The sequence below is a fragment of the Podarcis cretensis genome, assembly GCF_951804945.1.
Source record: "Podarcis cretensis genome assembly, chromosome: 16".
Lineage (NCBI taxonomy): Eukaryota > Metazoa > Chordata > Lepidosauria > Squamata > Lacertidae > Podarcis > Podarcis cretensis.
The window spans coordinates 23247695-23262694 of NC_137186.1; the positions used below are offsets into that span (position 1 = coordinate 23247695).

General features: G+C 44.1%; 1 long non-coding RNA gene across 1 annotated transcript in view; it reads left to right on the top strand.

The window, feature by feature from the left end:
- The window catches only part of LOC307205127, a 144443-nt gene extending 129910 nt beyond the window's left edge, over positions 1-14533 (top strand). Inside the window, exon 3 of the long non-coding RNA XR_013833893.1 lies at positions 14357-14533. This is a non-coding gene — a long non-coding RNA (uncharacterized lncRNA). The remainder of the gene's footprint in view (positions 1-14356) is intronic.
- Positions 14534-15000: the final 467 nt, after the last annotated feature.

Sequence of the window (15000 nt, forward strand, 5' to 3'; positions counted from 1 at the left end):
GCCTGACCCACTGTGCACTGCTTCCCCACCACCACCGAAGAACCAACAACTCAGGGGCTGCCCAGGCTCATGGAGAAAGGAGATAGAAGCCTCGGAGAAAGGGGAAACATGGTGGTTGAGGTCAAGGGGGTGGCCACCCCTTTGCCACCGCCATCACTGCAGCATCAATGTCCCAAACATGCATTGATTAATTGATTGACTGACTGATTGATTGATTGATTGATTGATTGATTGATTGTGTCCCCAGATTCCTTGAAAAAAATCTGGTAACCTTACCCTGGGGTCTCTCTGTCTGCCTCTTGGGACTCTTCTCCAAGACAAACTGGCCCTGCTTTTCACTCGCAACTGTCTTTGCCTGGTTGGAATGTGTCATTCATGCGTCTGGGTGGAGCATAGAGAGGGGTGGTGGTGTAGAAACTCCTTTGCTGTAAAAAGGTAAAATTCACATTCAATTCTGTCTTCTGTGACATTAGCTAACCCTCCCGGTTAGGTGTCATCTGCAAATTTGATGAGCGTCCCTTCAATTCCTTCTTCCAAGTTGTTTATAAAGACACTGAACAGCAACAGGCCCAGGACAGAACCCTGAGGCACCCCACTTTTTCCCAGGATGATGAGAAAACATTAGTGAGCACCAGTGCTCTTTTTTTCCTCTCTAAAAGAATGTTTAGGGGTACCCTCATTTTCCTACTCATATTGAAATATTGCCCCTCAATGAGGCCAAACTTAGATTCACAAAATGTTTAGGGGTATGCGTACCCCCAGAAAAAAAGCACTGGTGAGCACTCTTTGTGTATGGTCAATCAACCAGCTACAAATCCATCTAACAGTTACCTCGTTCAACCTACATTTTACCAGCTTCTCTGCAAGAATACCATGGGGGACTTGGTCAAAAGCCTTACTGAAATCAAGATGGACAGCATCTTAAAAAGCAGAGACATCACCTTGCCAACAAAGGTCCGTATAGTTAAAGCTATGGTTTTCCCAGTAGTGATATATGGAAGTGAGAGCTGGACCATAAAGAAGGCTGATCACCGAAGAATTGATGCTTTTGAATTCTGGTGCTGGAGGAGACTCTTGAGAGTCCCATGGACTGCAAGAAGATCAAACCTCTCCATTCTGAAGGAAATCAGCCCTGAGTGCTCACTGGAAGGACAGATCATGAAGCTGAGGCTCCAGTACTTTGGCCACCTCATGAGAAGAGAAGACTCCCTGGAAAAGACCCTGATGTTTGGGAAAGATGGAGGGCACAAGGAGAAGGGGACGACAGAGGACGAGATGGTTGGATAGTGTTCTCAAAGCTACCAGCAGGAGTTTGACCAAACTGTGGGAGGCAGTGGAAGACAGGAGTGCCTGGCGTGCGCTGGTCCATGGGGTCACGAAGAGTCGGACACGACTAAACAACAACAACAACCTCCGCAGCATTCCCCTGGTCCACCAAGCTTGTAGCTTTATCAGAAAAAGAAATGAGATTCGTCTGGCATGACTTGTTTTTGAGAAACCCATTCATTTTTTCTGTACCTGGCTTAGAAACCTCAGTAATGAAGCTGTGTAAATAAATAATAAATATATTGATGGGAGGACAAGCTGCTCCAGCAAAATACATGCTGGAAACCCAGCCAGATGGGTGAGGTTTAAATAATAAATTATTATTATATTATATTATTATTATGCAAAGATGCATTTATTTATTTTTAAATCATTGGAAAGGTGAGATTGTTTCATTTTTTTTATCTTGGCAAGAAAGATAAAAAAATAGGTTTTAAATCTGGAAGCTTTGATGCTCTGCCATGTGGCTGCATTTTTTGTATTTAAGGTAAAGGCAAGCAGAAGGTTGATGCTGTATCTTGTTCAGAAGTATCCCTGGTTGCCTGTGAGCTGGTTGGCTTTGGAGAAATACCAGCTGGATGGCTGTCTTTAGAACTTCAAGCTTATCGTAGGATCACTGAAAGCAAGAAGGTGTGTGTGTGTGGTTTTCTCTGTGTGTACGTTTCACTTAACAGCACTAACATTTTGCTACCTGGGCTGAGCATAACTAATCAAAATGAGATGGTGAGAGGGGAGGCTTGTAGAGCAGACATTTGCCACCCGAAACGCTGTGAACTCTGATCGCCCATCACCGTTTTCGCCTCGCCCTCTTCCACTCTGGGAATGCAAATGGGCTACTCTTTCCCTGCAATGTCATCCGGAGGGCAGAGAGAATTGGCATGAAATCAAATTAGTCATTGTAATGATTTCTTGAGTCCTGTGGGTAACTGGAAGGCAGGTGCGTAGAGCTGAGCGGAAAGGGGAAAAAGATCTCAGTGTGTGGAACTGGTTGGAAAAAAGAGAAACCCAGAAGGGGTGAAAGTAATGCTATACAAGACGGATGCACATTTTTTCAGAGCAGCAGGAGGGCAGCTTGGAAAACACTCGTTGCGTTCAATACTGACATTTATCTCATAGGGTGGTCTTCGAAACAACACGTTTGCAGCTCAGTCAGTTACAACCGAGGGAAAGCTACCTGTGGAGCAGGTGTGGGTAACCTGTGGCCACTCCAAATCCCATTGGCTCTCGCCAGCACGGACAATGGTCAGAGAAGATGAGAGTTGCAATCTAGGGACATTGGGAGGGCTGCAGGTCCTCCACCCCCTGCTGTAGGGGGTGCCTACAGGCAACAACAACAACAACAACAACAACAACAACAACAACAACAATAATAATAATAATAATAATTTATTATTTATACCCCGCCCATCTGGCTGGGTTTCCCAACCACTCTGGGTGGCTTCCAACAGAACACTAAAATACAATAACCTATTAAACACTAAAAGCTTCCCTAAACAGGGCTGCCTTCAGATGTCTTCTAAAACTTTGGTAGTTATTTTTCTCTTTGACATCTGGTGGGAGGGCGTTCCACAGGGCGGGTGCCACTACCAAGAAGGGCCTGTGCCTGGTTCCCTGTAACTTGGCTTCTTGTAGCGAGGGAACTGCCAGAAGGCCCTCGGCGCTGGACCTTAGTGTCTGGGCAGAACGATGGAGGTGGAGACGCTCCTTCAGGTATACTGGGCCAACGCCGTTTAGAGTATTTTTCGCTCTATAAGATGCACCAGACCACAAGATGCACCTAGTTTTTGGAGAAGGAAAACAAGAAAGAAAGAAAAAGCGAAAGCAGCGATCCCTCTTGCTGTTCTGGCTTCTGGGATAGCTGCGCAGCCTGCATTCGCTCCATAACACACACACACATTTCCCCTTACTTTTTAGGAAGGAAAAAGTGAGACTTATAGAGCAAAAAATATGGTAATTTTTAAAAAATACTGGGAAATGAATTATAATGAATTGAAGAAAATGTTTAAGATAACCTTTGTGAAAAATTCAGAAGCTTTTTTTGTTAGGCATTTCAGATCAAGATTTGCCAAAAGAGAAAAAAAACTGTTTATGTATGCTACAGCTGTGGCTAGGATACTGCTAGCACAAAGATGGAAAAGTGCTGAAATACCAGCTAAAGAAGAATGGCAAGGAAAACTGATGGAATATGCTGAAATGGCAAAACTAACGGAAAGACTTTGAGACAGAGACAATCAAGATTTTAAGAAGCTGCTAGAATAGCGTTTGCTGCTAGGTGGAAGTCACCAACTATACCCACAAAGGAGGAATGGCTTTGTAAACTAAATGAATATTTAATTTTGGCAAAATTAACTGCTATAATAAGAAATCAGTCAAATCAAAAAATTAAAAAAAGGAGTGGAAATGTTTTGATGAATATATGGCAAAATATTGCTCAAAAAAAGATATGCTAATATGCCTAGATTAAAATGTGAAGTACTGGATGGAAGAAAAATTAGTAAGGAAAGATAATAAGAATATATAGATGACTTGAGAAGACTGTAGAATGCAAAGATTATTGTAAACTATAATGTGGAGGAAATCGAGTGGGGGCGGAGGGAAGTGGGAGGAGGGAAAAAAGAATAATATGATGGATTGAGGAAATATATGGTAAAGTAAGTGGGATGCGGGTGGCGCTGGGGGTTAAACCACAGAGCCTAGGACTTGCCGATCAGAAGGTTGGCTGTTCGAATCCCCACAACGGGGTGAGCTCCCGTTGCTCGGTCCCTGCTCCTGCCAACCTAGCAGTTCGAAAGCACATCAAAGTGCAAGTAGACAAAGAGGTACAACTCCGGCGGGAAGGTAAACGGCATTTCCGTGTGTTGCTCTGGTTCGCCAAAAGCGGCTTAGTCATGCTGGCCACATGACCCAGAAGCTTTGCGCTGGCTCCCTCGGCCAATAAAGCGAGATGAGCGCCGCAACCCCAGAGTCGGCCACGACTGGACCTAACGGTCAGGGGTCCCTTTACCTTTATGGTAAATGCAAATGAATGGGGTGGATGGGGGAAATGGTGTTGGCTTTGGTACATTTGTATTGTAATGTAATATGTGAAACCAATAAATAAATAGATAGATAGATAGATAGATAGATAGATAGATAGATAGATGATAGATAGATAGATAGATAGATAGATAGATAGATAGATATAGAGATAGATAGATGATAGATAGATAGATGATAGATAGATAGATGATAGATAGATAGATAGAGATAGATGATAGATGATAGATAGATAGATGATAGATAGATAGATAGATAGATAGATAGATGATAGATAGATAGATAGATAGATAGATAGAGATAGATAGATAGATAGATAGATAGATAGATAGATAGATAGATGATAGATAGAGTTGTGTATTGAGTCAAAGGATTTTATATCTGTATTATTATTGTCTGTATTTGCATTAGGGTAAAGTAACTGCCTTTTGGTTCCAGAGGGTACAGCTACTATTGGTTCATTTAAGCTGCTGTATTTGGATCCTCTGTCTTATTGGTTTCCTCCAAAAGGCAGGACTGTGATTGCCTGATATTGTTCCCTCCAAAATGTATCCGTTCTAGCTAGTTCCCTGTCCCTATAAATGTAGCTTTTCCCTCCTCAGGTCTCAGTCTTGTTGCTTTAATAAAGAAGTGTTACTAGAGAACTGTCTCCAGCATATTATGTCAAGAGAGCTGAAATCACAAACCCCACGTCACAACAGATAGATAGATAGATAGATAGATAGATAGATAGATAGATAGATAGAGATTTTTAAGTAGGACAGGTGGGGGGGCAGATGATGGGAGTTTAATCATAGAACTGTAAAGTCGGGAGGGACCCTAAGGCTCATCTAGTTCCTGGCAGTGCAGGAACCACAGCTAAGAAAGGCCAGCAGCATGCCTGGAACGCCACTCAGTTGCCAGGCCCTGTTGAAATGTTTATGATTCCTTTTGTTAGTAATATGCAGAAACAAACATTGATGTGTGCTGTTGCTGTTTTTACCAAGGAAGATTAAACGTAGGAGGAGAGGAATGGGCTGACAGCTGTTTCAGTGATGGGCTCGTTGGAATGTGCAGTCCTCGCCATCAGCTACGTAAGGCAGACATAATACTTTTGAGAGCGGCGCGGTACCTGCCTTGCACTGCTGGTTAAGAAGCTGCTGTGACTGCTCTTTTAAATCTGACATCCATAATTGCCAGGTGGTTTCATGTGTGGAAGACAGCCCGCATCCTTGCTGGATTTTAAATGAAAGAAACTTGGTGGAGGAAGCACAAGCCTTCATCTCTCATGCTTCCCTAGGTGGAAATTGCATGTGAGTGGTAGACCGGACCCAACTGTGAGGCAAAGTGCAGCAGCTGCCTCAGGCAGCAGATTCTGAGGGACGGCAGCTCCTCCTGGGCCTTCCCAATAATGGACAGATCTGACTGCCCAAGTAATTAATTGTGTAGCAAAAAAAAAAGTGGCGATCGATTCGATTTATTATATTTCTGTGCCGCTTTTGATTCAAATGAATCCCAAAGGGGCTTACAAACAATAAATAACAACAACATTATAGAACATAATAGAATGTCACAAATACAGCGGAAATGGTGTACAGGAGTCAGCAAACTTTTTCAGCAGGGGCTGGTCCACTGTCCCTCAGACATATTTTTTTGGGGAAAATGAATGAACTCCTATGCCCCACAAATACCCCAGAGGTGCATTTTAAATAAAAGCAAACCTTCTACTCATGTAAAAATACCAGGCAGGCCCCACAAATAACCCAGAGATGCATTTTAAATAAAAGGGCACATTCTACTCATGTAAAAACACGCTGATTCCTGGACCGTCCACGGGCTGGATTTAGAAGGGGATTGGGCTGGATCCGGCCCCTGGGCCTTAGTTTGCCTACCCATGGTGTAGAACAATAAACAAGCCATTAGTAAAACAATCACAATCTGTGAAACACTGTTAACAAAGATATCTGAAGAAGTGTGCATGCACACAAAAGCTTATACCCAGAACAAACTTAGTTGGTCTCTAAGGTGCTACTGGACAATTTTTTTAAAAAATTATTTATTTCGACTGCGTCAGACCGACACAGCTACCTACCTGAATCTGTTAACAAAGCGACAACTATAAAATAAGCTAAACATCACAGTCAAAGCAGTAGTCATATTTAGGGCTGGGCGATATGTTTTTCAACATCATGATATATCACCAGCTAAGCATCACGATACCAATAAATATATCACAATGTCTGAAATAAGGATGGAACTATGTAGAGGTATTGGCTGGCTCTACGTTTTTTACCACATCGTGATTTTTGTCACAATAATTTCCCCCCCACATCACAGTATTTGTCAGTATTTCAGCGGGGGGGGGGGGCGGTGGTGTGTGTTTTGGGGAGCAGCCTAGGGTTCCTAAGTTGCTGAGATTTTTTTAAGGAAACCACCAAAGTTGTTGAGCTTTCTAGAGAATGCAACCAGAGCCATTTTCTACCTTATAAATGCTATGGGAAATTCAAAATGGCCACCGCTGTACCAAAATGGCCACTTTTTTTTTAAAATAATTTTTATTAACTGGCCAATCACATCAAATTAAATCACATCATATAAATTCCGAATTACAAAGCCAAATTTTTAAATTTTGTTGGGGGAACCCATACTTCAAGATCCAAAGGGGAATTCAGATCATCTTCTTATTACTGCGTTAATGTCCAAATCAGTCCCAATCAGTCCAAACAAAGTTCATAATTCTATCCAGTCTTATCTTGGTGTTGCCACATCATATCTTGTTCGTATAATTTCTCTTTTTCCTTTACGATCTCTTCTGTTAGTCTCCTTAAGCCGATAGCAAGTGTAATAATCCTGTGTGGATTTCCCGTTCCTCCACTAAGTCCAGATGGTTTCCATATATCTCCTTCGTAGATAACATCACTTTATCCATCGTAAATTTTGGCATTTGTCGCTCTTAAGTCCCACCGAGGAGTTGATTCACGATATGTAAACAACTCTATTTCTCTCTTTCTCCTCCCAGACCCAAGAGCTCCCACAATGCCTCACAAAATGGCGAACGGCATTTTTTCCTGACTGCGTCACTCCAAAACTCTTAGCTTTTTAGCTTCATCTTGAAACATTGCTTTGGATCGAAAGTTTATCTCCACACAGCCTTAAATCCACAGCTTAAGTCCTTAATTTCTGACTCATGGCCACTTTCTTTGCTGCTTTATGCGGGCCACCATTAGACTTGACTATTGCTGGAGTTTTTCTATTTTTTAAAAAACAACTTTCATAAAGTGGGTGCTATTATTCCTCCGATAGCTCATCACACCCAAGAACTGCTGTGTTAACAAATAATCCATTCACAAACCTCAGAAAAGGACAGTGATTGAAATAGCATTGTTGAAAAGTCACAAAGTACCATGCCACACAAACCTATTTAGAACCTGAAATATGAGGGATTTTTTAAAATTTAGTTTGACTTTATTTTCTTTACAATAATTAATTATTGGACTTATACCCCAATTTTGTCTCCAAGGAGCTCAAGGTGCCATACATGGTTCTCCCCCTCCTCAATGAGTCCCCAAAACATCCTTGTGAAGTAGGTTAGGCTGTGGGAAGGGACTGACCACCCAGTGAACTTCATTGTTGAGTGGGGATTTGAACCCTGAACTCCCAGCTTCATGTCCAACAACTGTAGCCACGACACTGCGCTGGCTTCTTGCAAACTGCCCTGGTGATGCTTTGTTAAAATCTAAATATGCTTTATCTGAAAGGAGTTCCAGAGTTTTAAAATGCATAATATGTCAGCTTGGTTTTTCTTGGGGGGGGGGGGGATATAAAGGAAAACAAGAGATTAATAGAATGAGCATATCTGATCAGAAGAGCACTGTAGGCACTCGGATTGACTCCCAAACAAACAAGCTGATGAATCAGATTAATGACAAAAAAAAAAGTGTTTTCCCCTGAATGGCTGGGACCGTGCCACAAATTTTGGGTTGAATTGCTATTTCTTGCCAGCTCTAACATATCCTCAACAGGCCTCGCCTTTGGGAGATGACTCTGCTCTCTCCCAGCTGGGGCTTAGTAGCTGATATCTGTATTTTCGCATCGCTCTCGTGGTGATGTTAGGGAGGATTATAGTCTTGATGATTTAATCAGCAAAATCTTCAGCCAAATCCTATCTCAATGGGAAATGTTAATTTATTCACTGATGGGGAAAGGCAGCCATTTGCTTGAGGGTTGGTGTTGTTTACCTACCTGGTCACATGTCCAACGCAACACTGGTGCTATCAAAATAATCTCAACTGCCAGCAATATTTTAGCTAGCAATAGGTGCCTGAAAACCTTGCCCCAAGGTATGTTTACTCAGGAGTAAAGTCCTACTGAATTCATTGGAATTCCCCCTCTGAATAATTGTAGTGGGGTTGCCAACTCGCTAGAAGACTACAGACTCACCCGCTCTTGTGAGGCATCTAATCATAGCCTGATTACCTCAGGCTATGATGGACTTGGTGACTTCAATAGTAAATACTCATAGTCCTACTTGGACAGATTGTCGCCAGCTCCTAAATACTCTTTTCACCGCTGAGGAAAGGAGAGACATAACTGAAAAGGCACAGATATATTTGCGTGAGCAGACCAGAGTGGGAAATATTTTTAATATTGATCGTCATCTTCAGGACAACTTTCCCTTGGAAGATCCTAATTGGGATCCAAACAATGCAATTCACCTGGCCAGACTTACCACCTACCGCCAGACACTTGTGCAAGGTATTCGCAGGGCATGCCAGAAGCCCACTAATATGTCTAAAGTCTCAGAAGGGTAGATGTGTTACCCATAACACTGTTTCGTGTTCGGTGTGCACCCACAAAAAGACTTAAGTTGTCACCTTTTGAGCTCCTGTATGGGAGGCCACCCTCCTTTGTTCAGGATATTCCAGCTAGCCTCAAACAAATAGGAGACCATGTGACACAGGGACAAGTGCAATCTCTCTCCCGTGTTTTTGTCTCTCTTCCGTGTTGTTTTTGTTTATCTTAACAGGTGGGCCCTCGAGCGCACGCCGTGCAGCATTGCCGAGCCGATTCATCAGTTCCAGGCTGGCATAGCGTATGGGTGAAAGAGTGGAAACGCAATCCACTTGCACCTAAGTGGCGTGGACCTTACACCGTCTTGCTCTCTACTCCAACAGCGGTGAAGGTAGCTGAGGTGACCCCCTGGATTCATCACTCTCGTTTGAAGAAGTCCGAAGGCAGTTGGACATGCAAAGGTGACCCCTCTAATCCTTTAAAACTGACTCTCTCCAAAAACCCCTGTATCTAGCCCTACCGGGAACGGGCTAGGTCACGGGCAACATTAGACGACCGGCCTGCTGCAGCCACAACCTGGAAGCTGGCTGACCTGCGCACGCCTGAAGCTTGAGGAGCGTCTGAACCAGCGACTGTGAACGGGAAGATTCTCTTATACAATTGATTGACTGCCCCCTTGTGGAACAATTATCAGGGATATTACTCATTGGGGATCCTCGGGATATATGTTCTGGTCTTGGTGGTTCCCCATTTCTGTCACTGGGGGAATTATATTGGGACTAATATTTATTTGCTATCACAATAAGGTAATCTTTTGTGGAAGGAATGCACATAATTTATTTGTCTGACAAATAAATTATTATTTTAATTTCTCTATTGCTGCGTTGAATATTTCATTTCAGCTAAGCATTAACCACAAGCAGGGTGCTACACTTGTGCATTTTAATTAACAGTACCGCGATATGCAGAAATCAGCAGATGATGCTTCTGACAGTAGGAAGATAAAGTTAATCGCCTGCAGATAGTGACAGGGAAAACATTTGATTCAGTTTGGATTTAAAGGCAAACTTACCTAATTATTATTTTCGCTTTCCTGAAGAGTACACCAACTGAAACGCAGCCATCTTTTGAAATTCTCTCTTTGAATTTTGCAATGTCCTTTTGCAGCCAAGCACTGTGTACAGACATGCATACCCTTTGATAAAATCTGCAATAAAACGCCTATATTAGAAAAAATGACATGCAAAGACTGTGTGGTGTTAGCAGGAAAAGGCCCTGCAAACTTGTGTTTACCTGGTAAAATTGCACACAAAAAGATGTAACTTGGGAGAAATTTGCTCAGAAACGCTGATGAACGCTCATGACTTTCAAAACAGATAGGGAAGACTGATGCATGCTCCCACTTCTTGAGAGCAGTCACTTACCCATTGCCCATCACAAAGAAAACAAAAAACCCTTCTCAATTCTTGTTGCTTAGCTGTTGCAGGAACTTTTGTATGCAGCTGTGACCCCAGACTGACAGATTTGCAATGAAATTTATGAAACTCATCCCTTTTCTTCTCTATCCTTTGGGACAGGGAATTAATAGTTTCATGTTACTTCTTCCCTCTCCATCACCTCTATTTCTTCAATCACACAATCTTTCTTTCTTTCTTTCTTTCTTTCTTTCTTTCTTTCTTTCTTTCTTTCTTCCTTCCTTCCTTCCTTCCTTCCTTCCTTCCTTCCTTCCTTCAATGAACACAGCAACCTAAAGACTCAGGAATCCCTATATCAGAGGCAGATTTGGGAGTGTGTCACCTGCACTAGGTGCCGAGCCAAGAGGGCACCACAACAATGATGAACAATGGAAGGTGAGAGTTTGGGGTGTCACCAAATTTTGGTGTTTCACGGGGCACCGCCGAAATTTTAAAGCCCAAAGCCTGCCACCCTTTGTGGGCCCCTCTGAATCATCATGAAATCAAAGGGACCAAGTTGCCATTGACCAATAGCTGCAGCTGTTCTGATCATCACATCATCTCGTTCTCAGGTTTCCAGATAGTCCTGCAGAAGAAAATCCCACACCTGCAACCCGGCAACCAAATTTGGTGTGTGTGTGAATTCTGAAGGACATCTCCATGGCAGTTTGTAGGCTGGTATGGCAAGGATTAACTGGGTTGCTCTGCCTTCAAACGAACCCAATGCTTTTCCCCCGTTCTGGAGTTCCTGCCCTCTCTATCATTCCATGGGATGCCTCAATTAGCCACTCAGCGGCAGAGCAAATGTGCAATTAGGGTCAAGGCAATTACAGCGCTGATTGGATATTTACTCTTTACTGATAGCAACCATTGCTTGTATAGGGAGCAGCAGGATTTTGCAGAGAAATGTGGCTTTGTGGAGACAGCACCAGCTCTTAGTGGTGTTTTTTGGGGGCAGAGGGTGGAAATCATCACTTGAGCTAGGGCTAGCTTATTTTTAGGACCCACCTGGTTTTCGTAATTTCAAGTTGTTTTTAAATATTGTGTTTTAATAGTAATGTTGGCATTTTAATTGTTGTAACCCACCTTAGGGGGAAGGGTGGGCGATAAAGTGTATTAAGTAAAATATAAATATACATATATAAAGGTAAAGGTAAAAGGTAAAGGACAGGGGTCAGCAAACTTTTTCAGCAGGGGGCCGGTCCACTGTCCCTCAGACCTTGTGGGGGGCCAGACTACATTTTGAAGAAAAAAATGAATAAATTCCTATGCCCCACAAATAACCCAGAGATGCATTTTAAATAAAAGCACACATTTGACTCATGTAAAAACACGCTAATTCCCAGACCGTCCACAGGCCGGATTTAGAAGGCGATTGGGCTGGATCCGGCCCCTGGGCCTTAGTTTGCCTAAAGGACCTCTGGCCAGTTAAGTCCAGCCAAAGGCAACTATGGGGTTGTGGCGCTCATCTCTCTTTCAGACCGAGGAAGCCGGTGTTTGTCCACAGACAGCTTTCCGGGTCATGTGGCCAGCATGACTAAACCGCTTCTGGCACAACGAGACACTGTGATGGAAGCCAGAGAGCACGGAAACACCGTTTACCTTCCCACCACAGTATCTCCCTTCCACCCTTGATCCTCCAACAACTGCTACACAAAGGCATCCTGCCTCTGACACTGGAAATAACATATTGCCACTGTGACCTGTTGCTGAGCCTGTGAACTCCTTGCTGCCTCAATAAAAATATCTTCCTTACAATCCAGATCTGGACACAAGCCAGGGCAGTTCTGTGTCCCATTGTTGTTGTTGTTTAGTCGTTTAGTCGTGTCCAACTCTTCGTGACCCCATGGACCAGAGCACGCCAGGCACTCCTGTCTTCCACTGCCTCCCGCAGTTTGGTCAGACTCATGTTTGTAGCTTCGAGAACACTGTCCAACCATCTCGTCCTCTGTCTTCCCCTTCTCCTTGTGCCCTCCATCTTTCCCAACATCAGGGTCTTTTCCAGGGAGTCTTCTCTTCTCATGAGGTGGCCAAAGTATTGGAGCCTCAGCTACACGATCTGTCCTTCCAGTGAGCACTCAGGGCTGATTTCCTTAAGAATGGATAGGTTTGATCTTCTTGCAGTCCATGGGACTCTCAAAAGCATCAATTCTTCAGCGATCAGTCTTATTTATGGTCCAGCTCTCACTTCCATACATCATGTGTCCCATACCCTCCAACATTTCTCCAGTGAAAATCGGGATGTCCCAAGGAAAAGCAGGACATTCCAGGTTCGAATCAGAAACCAGGATGGCTTCTGTAAATCAGAAACTAGGATGGCTTCTGTAAATCTGGAACTGTTCCTGGGAAATAGGGACACTTGGAGGGTCTGGTGTCCAGCACCCCTGTGTATAAGCAGTCTGACCTAGATGGGCCATTGGCCTGATGCATCAGTCTCTTCTTAAGTTCCAACTAGGCTGTAGGTAGAAATCAAAAGGCTCCTTTGTGAAAGATAAGCAAATGGCCCATCACTGAGGAACAGAGAAGACAGATCCACACTTTCTTGGGTTGTGCATTGCCTGTAAGGTTCCCCTCCAAGTTGTGCTTTGCTCCAGAGGAGAAACATGCAAGTTTTGAATAAGGGTAAAAACTCTCTGGCTCCCCACCCCACCTGATTCCTGTGACCCTGGTCCAATTCACTCTCTGTCTCCCACCTGCTATTAAACTCTTTAGAAAAAGTACAAGATCTTAGTGGTGGCTCTAAGTAGGTCCCCAATTTTTTTTAATGTGAACAGAGCGGAAATTATTTCCATCCGGAGAGCGAGGGTACCTGAGGGAAATGTAACAGTTTCAGAAGATCAAAGCACCTTGCGTGCAGGTAACACAATTCATGTCGCTGAAAGAAGTTGGTTGTCTTCAGGTGTTTCCTCCCCCCTCGCCCCACCGCGGGGGGGGGGGGTTCAGATGACTTTTGAAGCTGTAATACAAAGAGACCGAGAAACGCAGCTTGAAAAGGAACACTTTAAAATATAAAGAGCTCAGCGGGGGCTAATGGGTGCTTTTAATTGGCTCTCAGTCATTGGCATACAACAGATTTAATCCCCAGGAAAAGCTGCTTTATACTGAGTTAGACCACTGGCCCATCTACGTAGTTCAATATTGTTCACCCAGGGATGGGGAACATGTATCGCTACAGTTGTTGTTGGACTACTTATCCCATCAGCGCCAGCTATCATGGCCCAATGGTCAGAGTGATAGTCAGAGTTTCCTCACAACTCGTCTGCACTGACTTAGCAGGGTTTCAAACAGGGGTCTCTCCCAGGCCTTCCAGGAGATGCCAACAGATACTCTAAGCTACAGCCCTTTCAATAAGACACAGGAACATCATATCCTGCAACATTTCTCCCCATTCAGTGCTATTTTTCCAGAAAAAGAAATCCTGGAACTCTCCATGAACGCCTCCTTTGTCCTCTTATAATGGCAATGGTGCCAGAACTGAGTTTCAGTGACTTCTGGCTGAAAAAAAAGCCCTGGGGAACGTCTTGTTCCATACCCCCCCCCCCTTGTCTTCCACTAGTGGAACACAGTTGAGCAAAATAATGCATAAATGGGTTGCTAGCAACTTGGTTGGGACGCGGGTGGTGCTGTGGGTTAAACCACAGAGCCTAGGACTTGCCGATCAGAAGGTTGGTGGTTTGAATCCCCGCGACGGGGTGAGCTCCCATTGCTTGGTCCCTGCTCCTGCCAACCTAGCAGTTCAAAAGCACATCAAAGTGCAAGTAGATAAATAGGTACCGCTCCAGCAGGAAGGCAAACGGCGTTTCCGTGCGCTACTCTGGTTCGCCAGAAGCGGCTTAGTCATGCTGGCCACATGACCCAGAAGCTGTACACTGGCTCCCTCGGCCAATAAAGCAAGATAAGCGCTGCAACCCCAGAGTCGGTCACGACTGGACCTAATGGTCTGGGGTCCCTTTACCTTTAAGGAAAAGTGGGACATTCCAGGATCAAATCAGAAACTGGGACAGCATTCACCGAGAGCTGTACAGTGAAGAAGACAGATGCACCTCTGTGCGGAGGGCTTTCCACAACTGAAGGGCTGCCACCCTCCCCCTGAATTTCTAAGGGAGGTGGAACTACCAAGAAGGCCCCCTCTGCCCCCCTCTGCTGATCTTAGTGCTCCGGAGGGTCTGTAGGCAAGGGGGTCAGAGGTGTGCGTTCAGTGGGCTAGAGCAGGGGTCAGCAACCTTTTCCAGCAGGGGGCCGGTCCACTGTCCCTCACCTTGTGGGGGGCCGGACTATATTTTGAAAAAAATATATGAATGAATTCCTATGCCCCACAAATAACCCACATTCTACTCATGTAAAAACACCAGGCAGGCCCCACAAATAATCCAGAGATGCATTTTAAATAAAAGGACACATTCTACTCATGTAA